The sequence below is a fragment of the Anolis carolinensis genome, chromosome 1 (genome assembly GCF_035594765.1).
Source record: "Anolis carolinensis isolate JA03-04 chromosome 1, rAnoCar3.1.pri, whole genome shotgun sequence".
NCBI lineage: Eukaryota > Metazoa > Chordata > Lepidosauria > Squamata > Dactyloidae > Anolis > Anolis carolinensis.
Window position 1 is genome coordinate 122,661,533 of NC_085841.1, and position 8,599 is coordinate 122,670,131.

Genomic DNA, 8,599 nt, shown 5'->3' on the forward strand with positions numbered 1-8,599 from the left:
TGACTCACATCTTCTCCCTTATGGCGTTTTGCTGTGATTAAGGCTGACTCAGTCACACTCTCTGAAGGGCCTGCACTACAGGGAGCCAGCCCTTTGTTATTACCATGCTATTAAATACCCAACATGTTTCTATTTTTATATCACATAAGCATGCTCAACAACATTTGAGAGTGTCATCGGGGGGGGGGGGGTGTTAAACTTGGAAATGGTGGCTCGCAATCTAGTTAGGATACTTTAGGGTTCATCTACATGGTAGAATTAATGCATTTGACACCAGTTTCACCGCCATGGCTATGGAATCCTGAGATCTGTAGTTTGGTAATGCATCAGTACTCTTTGGCAGAGAAGGCTTAAACACCTTGAAAAACTGTAAGTCATGTGATTTCATAACACATAGCATGTTGTTGTTTTTTAAAAGAAGCAGATCTTTCACTAAAGTGAAAATCATGAGAAATTGGAGGCTGATGAGAGAAAAAGAATGGGTTAAACTAATTTATAAGAAAGGCACTCAAATTTTGGTCAATGGGGAACTGACTAAATCTTGCAAAATACAGAAAGGGACCAGACAAGGCTGCATCCTTTCTCCACTATTGCTTTTGTTGGTTATAGAGGTTTTGAAAAACACCATAAGAAGACATTAAAGAAGTAAAGAGTTGTAAGTTGAAAGTTTTTGCAGGTGACTTAGTGATTTTTTTAGAGGACCCTTTGAATACAGGTCTGAACCTTATCATGAAAGAATATGGAAAAGTATCAGGATATAAAATTAGTAAGGAGGAAACAGCAATGTTGAGCATTGCAAAAATATAACTGAAAACCCTATCTGAGAAATTGGGCTTTCAAACTGTACAAAAAGATAAATATCTGAGCATTAATATTTCTACTAAAAACTCAATATTGTTTAAGGATAATTACAATTTAACATGGAAAGAAGATTAAAAAATTGCATGGAATTACAGTTATCTCTTATGGGTAGAATTTCAGCTATAAAGAGGAATGTACTACCAAAGTTGCTGTTTTTGTTTCAAGCCTTGACAATTAATCTACATGGTACTGCATTTAAATGATAGCAAAAAAGAGCTATCAACATTTATTTGGCAAGAAAAAAACCAAGGATCAGATCCAAAGTATTTCAAGACGATAATAAAAGAGAAGGACTAGGTATTCCTAGTCTCAAACTCTACTATTATGCATGCTGTTTGACTTGGTTGAAGAACTGGTTCTTCCTGAGAAATGAACGTTTACTACAACTAGAAGGAGAAGGTTTGAAATTTGTAGCTCATGCCAAATTGTTGTTAATATTTGAAATGGCAGAGGAACAAGTGAAATAATGTATGGTTAAATGGGCACAAAATTTTGGTAAACACATACAAATGGAACAATGGGAAAAGATCTAGACAAAGAGTTTGAAATTTACATTGAGTAATGATTTGAAAGAAAAAAATTCTAAGGTGATGTACAGATGGTATCTGGCATTGGAAAGGATTGCTAAGATGTAGTTCTAGTGATTGTTGGAAATGTGGAGAAAAGGAGGGCATCTTTTATCATATGTGGTGGTTGTGTAAATGGGCCCAGAAATACTGGGCAGAAATACATATGATTTTAGAACAAATTGTTAAAGTTACATTTGAATGGAAACCTGAACTCTATCTGCTTGGGATGTTAGGTGATCAACTCGATAGAAAATGTGGAAGATTATTGCTATGAAATGGCAGCAAGAATTATCTATGCTCAAAGGTGGAAAGACTCAGCAATTCCGGCACAAGGGGATTTGCTTATGAAAATAAGTGAACTTACAGAAATGGATAAACTTACTATGTTGATTAACTAGGGTCCATTCATTGTGTTCCTCAAGCAAAGATGGGACCAAATCTCTATCATTAGTTTTTTGGAGTGTTATTATGTAAGGAAAGGATATATCAGTGGTTTGTTTTCATTTAATGGGTGTACAAAATTGAGAGAATATAAGCCCTTTGATAATGTAGGCTGTATGTAGTAAATTTTTTATGTTTAGAATGTAGTAGTAATACATTTTTATTCTAGAAAAAGTATATTATTTTGTTTTTGTTTGTATGTAGGTTTTGTATTAATTTGTCAAACTAAAATTAATTTCTGAAAAAGGAGGAAAAAAATCATCCTGAGATACATTTTTCAAATACTTTGCAAAATGTTTTTTATTTATGCAAGGCCTCCCTGAATTGGTTGTTTTAATTGATATATATATTTTGTTAGTTTTGAATATTTTTTTTGCTGAAAAATGATGAACTGCTCTTTTTTGTGTCTGTGATGTAAGAACTCACTCTACTATTTCCATGTTATTTCCGACAGGTACCAACTTTTCTATGAAAGACCAAGAACTTACCTCCTTCATCAACCTGTAATTTTTATAATATGATCACATATCACTGGGTAGCCAGAAATCTCAATATTTGACAATTTATGATGTCAAATATTAAGATTTTGGCAACTCGATGATGTATGAAGGAGGTACTTTCCTGGGCATGACATCTTTAGTAGAAAAGTTGGTACCAATAGCAACATCATTTAAGATGAGTCTATGTATGTGTTCCATGCCACCTAAGTTTAATGTTAATACCTAATTTCAGTTCCCAGACTTAATTTTATTTTAAAAAATTGCCTGTGTTATTCTACAGCTATATGAATGGCAGCATTTAAAAGGATTCTTCCTTCAGTACAGAAGCACCTGATCATAAACATATAGGTATATCTTTGTATAAAGATGCATGTGACATTTCTTTTGCCATCCCTTTGACAGACCACTTTTTGTGTGAGTATGGTCAGGGAACGTCAAGGCCTGGACTCACAGAGTACGATAAGATGTTTGTGGAACTGTTCAACTGGTCTCTCTGTAATTGGTTTCTCCTTGGTTTGAAAAACACTGTATTAAGTCCAGTCAGGTTCCTTTATACAAGGGGATCATACTGTGAACTGTAAGATGTGAAATCTGAAGTAAAAGACCAGGATAAATAATGCAATTTATATATGACTTTAGAACGATTGCACAAAGATCCACAGAAATCACTTCAGAAAATGGGTTACCATAATTTAATTTTGCTTAATAAAATGTAAAATGGAATTGTTCCTTCATACAAGTGTGTGTATGTGAATTCAGGCTGCCTCTTGATTTAAGGCAACCTCGGGAATTTTACAGGATTTTGTTAGGCAAGGGAATACTTAGAGATCATTTTGCCAGTTCCTCCCTCACAAATACAAACAACCATGGAAGAAAAGATATGGAGCTCTGAAAAGAACAAGACAAGCTAATGATAAATTGCTGGGATTACCAAAACATTTTGATATAGCATAGAAGCTTTTCAAAATGATACTGTTCTTTAAAATAAACAGATGTCTTTATTGCAGGATTCACTGCAGATTGCTTTTTAAATTAATTTGCTTCTGTCTTTGCAGTTTCCTTATGCAATGCAAACCACGGAAAGTATCCAAACTTAACTGGAATTCTACAACAGATATAGAATTTGAAAATGAACTTATTTCCCTCTTATTCTGCATTATTTGGTGCCCCCCCCCACATTATTTTTACAGAGCCTTAAGAGGAGCTCATCACACAGAGACATCCAGTTTTCCCTACTAACCCATCACAATTCTAATACTTGTTTATTATTTTGCATAACATACTTCAATTATTCTGTTCTTCTCTAGTCAATAAGAAACCTTTATATTATCTCTTGAAAGACCCTGAAAGACATGGCAGAATTGCACCATTGGCTGTACTCTGATTTCTTTAGCCTGACATTTGGGCACTGATATCTTGGGCACTGACATCTTGGCATTGACTATTTGCAACATGTGCATCATGTTCTATGTACATAGGCTTCCAATTATGCTTAAATCCTAATTCACAACCCTGAGTTTTGATAGAAAACAACATGTATAAAAATGGATGAGTATAAGCTCCCCTGGTTCAATGTCCACATTAATATGCCAACGTTGGGGAAATAATGCAATTCTGGGCTGGCAATATGAGCCATTTCTCTTTTCAGTGAATGTAGTCCTGTCTTATGAATCCACATGAATAACAGTGGGCTGTTCTCAGAGCTATATCTGAAGATAATAGATTTAGTCCAGGCTGAACCCTGGGCTATTATTTCATTTTTTTGGGTATTCTATATGGATAATTTGTAGAAGCAGTCATACATTCTGGTCATGATTGAAAAAGTTATATATGGAAAGTTAATCTACCTCTCTGCTGTTTACAAATCTATAATGCAGTAGGATTGCAAATACAGTTGACTCCTTGTTATCCGAGGTAAAGGGGCAGGGCCCACCTCGGATAACTGAAAGGTTCAGATAGGGCGAAGTCTTGCTTTGCAGCAATGATGGCAAAGGGCTTCCCAAGGGGCATGGTCTCATCCAGGGACGTCCCTTGGCGAGACCACGCCCCTTGGGAAGCCCCTCGCCGCTGCTGCTGTCCAGGCAACAGCTATGATGAAGCGCTTCCTCCTCCCTCTCCTTCTCTCGAACTGAAGAGAAGGAGGGGGAGAGGGAGGGTTGCCCTGGCGGCGCCTCAGATAACCCAGAGTCTCAGTTAACCAGAGCTCGGTTAACTGGGGCTCTACTGTACTACATAACTTCTAATCATTATTTTTAATCATAAGTATTAGGCCACCATAGTTTAAACATTTTGAGGAAAGCGTTTAAAATCACTTCTCTATTTCCTGTGTTGTTTTCATGCTATACATAAAATTCCCTTGCTATGTACCATCCATCTCTTCTAGGTTATTTACACAGGCTATCTCCATGAGTTAGACTAATGAACATTTTCACATAATATAAGTAGGAGGCAAGGGGAGCTGGATTATTGATCTGAAATTTTCAGCCCACGGTTTATTCTGATCAGCCTGTTTTGTTAAATCACATGCACTGAATCATCCTTTCTAATTAGCTCTGCACGGTTACTCAAGCAAAAGGCTTCCATCCCAAGACTTCTCGGGAGGATGGCTTAGAACAACTTTGCTTTCAAAGAATATTTTTTAAAATGGGGTTTAAACTATTTTTCAAATTGTTTCAGAATAATTCTCTGGTTATTTGAATAAAAAATATTTTTCTGAATAATAAAAAACCCAAAGTTTATGCCTCAAAGCTCACACAAGTCAATAGATTGTAGAACAGATATGAAAGAGGACATTAGAGATTCAGCCTTATTACTTTATTGATTCATTCAGCTTGTGAGTACCCCTAGAACCTAATGTCCTCTGGACAAAGCACATATACAGACAACAAAACTGACTAAACTAGGAGCTGCCAAAATTTAGGATACTGAAGACAGCTCTAGGGGCCTCATCATAAAGGCCAGATGAACCATCCAGGAGAAAAGAGAGGGGCTATCTATCACCCCGACTGCAGATCCCTTTTTGGTGATGCCTTCCCCATCACATGGGGAAAGTGTCGCCCTTCCAGCAAGGCCCCATGCTGGCTCCATTGGAGCCAGCACAACACGGGAAGCCTCCCGTGTTGGGAGGAAAGTGTCTGATTATGTTTTCACTTGGTTTCGGGGTGGGGCCTCTTCTGGAACTCTCACAATGTCCTGTGATGTCTGGTGTGGGGCTCCATCCATTACATGTGGGGGAAAGTGTCCTGGGATGCTAAATTCACTCCATTTGATGAGGTCAGAGGACATAACTTTAATATATTTACACACAGGCCTATGAGAATACAGTGATATTTGTCAGCTACTGAAAGATTAGCTAAAGTACGTAGCAAGAAGAATCCCTATTGCCATAATTGTGAGTACCTTTGAAAACAATTAGAAAAACTTCCTGGTACATAATACAGGTGTGAGAGTACTGACTGGAACTGAATACAGTTCTCACTCATCAGTTATTTCTATTTATTTGTTTTCATTTTAGTTCTGTTCAATTATAACTCACCTGCTTTTTTCAACACAGGAGTAGGACATCTCTGTCATTGTTTCTCTCAAGTGGGAAGTCAGTCATACAGCTAAGAGGAAAAGCTGTTGCTTGTTATTTATGTGCAGGTTCCCTATACAAGCAAGAACTCTGGAAAATCAAGCATCTTGCTTACATGGATAACCTTTATTGTTTGGGTGGAAATGTGTAGCCCTCCAGATATGGTTCAACTGCAACTTCCAGCATCCCTACCTAACACAGCCACTGATGAACAATGCTGGAACAATGAGATCGGGAAGAAAGAACAATTCCAACACATCCTGGCTCTAAATGAACAGTGTTTTGTTTTCACATGAGTGACTTTACATGTGAGAAAAATGCCAAAATATGAGGCAGCCCCCTACGTAATGCTTTGCAATCATCTGGGTGGGAGGCAACCAGAGGAATAAATCATTACTGAGGGCATATTTGGGATGCCAACCTAAGATAGTAAATAATATAGTGCTCCCACTCCATAAAGGTCACTTATGTCTCTAGTCACATAGGAAGACCTCCAATCCCAAACCATGAATTTGATTACTTTTCCTGGAGCCTGCCCCCCTCCGGGAAAAGTATAATGCCCACAAGCTACCCAAATAAAAGTAGAACACCCATAAGTTGCCAAGTACCTGTTTTATTTGAATGATCTTCATTTGTTGGTCTTCATCCAGTCAAGACTGTGGCCTGGCACTAATAAATATATACCTATGTCAATTCCCCAAATTATTATATGTAAATACAAAGAAGATACTAAAACCTAGAAAACAAGTGTCTTTACTTGAACTGTTCAGAACAATAATGGATTAAATAACTATAAAGTGTACAGAAAGGGAACCCCCTTGGGATGATCAGCATGACTGTATGCAATTTAACTCTCAAATATTGTACTCTTGTCTTTAAAAATGACAGTGGCAAGAAGATCTGACATGGAACTAGATTAAATATGCTATCTCCTGAGAGCAACACCTGTGCCCTCTTTCATACGCACATTTTTCTGGCTGGTGCTGCCTCTCCATCATTTCACACTGAGCAAACATGTCAACAAGAATGACTTAATTCAGACATATACTTGATTGGAAGAGAGAAACAGAAGCAAAGCTTCCTTGATATGGGAGGTTGACTGAAAAAAGAGAGCAATCAAGATAAACAGACAGTTCAATCATGAAAATGTAAGAAGAGCCATTCTGGAACAGACCAAAGCTCTCTCAAATCCAGTATTTATTCATGCAGTAGCTGTCATGAATAGAAACCATTGAAAGTATACAGAAATTTCTTCCATGCATTTGTGTGGGGATGGGTGACACAAATCATGCTTTGAAGACCACAAATGACACAAACACAGGGTTGGAGAGAAACTGGCCACAACTTGTTTATTGATTACAGGAACAGAAGGGGTTGGCAGCCATGCATGGTTCCTGGATCCTGTATCAGTCAGCCCAATGCTGACCATTACCAAAACCATGCCAGGGTGCAACCAGGTAAATACCAGGCCAGTGTTAATCCCGCATCCCTGGCAACCACCAGACACTCCCCCCGCCATCTGGTGGTGGTGGGGGAGGCAAACCAGACCCAGGGCCCATGCCAAATGCCAACCAAGTTGTGACAAAACCAAAACAAATAACATGCAACCACAAACCAAGACATCCAGGGAGGGAGGGATGGGACAAAGAAAGCAGGCCCAGTGCCTGCTGAGGTCCAGAAGCCCCCTTAAAAGGTTGCCCTGGCCAATCAGCGGCAGGCCCCTGCCGCTGATAGGAGGACGACATCCATGGCAGGAAACTTTCCCACCAAGCAGGGGGCTCCTGGGAAAGAGATTCCCCCTGCAGGCGCCATCAGCCGCATGGAGGTGCTCACCCCTGCAACAGCCGTGCCAGGTAAGTCAGTCACTGCATTTCTTGAATCCCTCTTCAAAGCTATACAAGTGAGTGGCCATTGGTATATCTTGTGGCTATGAATTTTACAGAGTATCTGTGTACTATATGAAAACATATTTCATTTTATCTGTTCCAAATCTTCCACCATTCAGTTTTAGGATGTAAACCTAAATTCTAATATAAGTGAGAGGGAGAAGTAGTTTTACTCTTCATATATTTTTGCATATCTCTGTCATATTTTTCCTTACTTTTCCCCCTAAGCCACAAGCACTATATTGGAAGGGGAAATGCTCTAACTTTTTATGATTTTGATTGGTCTTCACCTTTCCCAGTTCGTTTACATACGTTCAGTCAGTTGCAAGACCCATCAACTTGTTTTCCAGTAAACACACTTATTTTTTTAATAATATTTTTTATTGTTATTATTGAGAAAATTACAATTATATAAACATATTCTATACATTTCTCCCTCTTTTATTTACATTCACCCCTGTGCTCCCCTTCCCCGGAGCCATCTCTTCTTCTGTAGTCCCACCAAAATTTCAATTCTTCATTTGGAGGTAAATTCCCATCTTCTTTTTCCAATAATTTTTCTAGAAATTTTCTCCAAATACTTTCAAAATCATTTTTTTCCATAATCCCTTCTTTACTTTTAAATTTGATGTTAGCTTGTCATTCAGTGCCATTCGCCAAACTTCTTTATACCATTCATTAATTTGTATTTTCATTTCTCCTTTGCAATATTTGGCAATTAGTAATCTAGCTGCTGTTAATAGCATGTCTATTACATTTTTTTCTCTC

The 8,599-nt window shown here is 38.0% G+C and overlaps 1 protein-coding gene across 5 annotated transcripts in view; it reads right to left on the minus strand.

Annotated features, from left to right (window-relative positions):
• Window positions 1-8,599, minus strand: part of kcnq5 (potassium voltage-gated channel subfamily Q member 5) — a 425,255-nt gene that overhangs the window by 231,309 nt on the left and 185,347 nt on the right. The gene's annotated exons all lie outside the window — the stretch shown is intronic.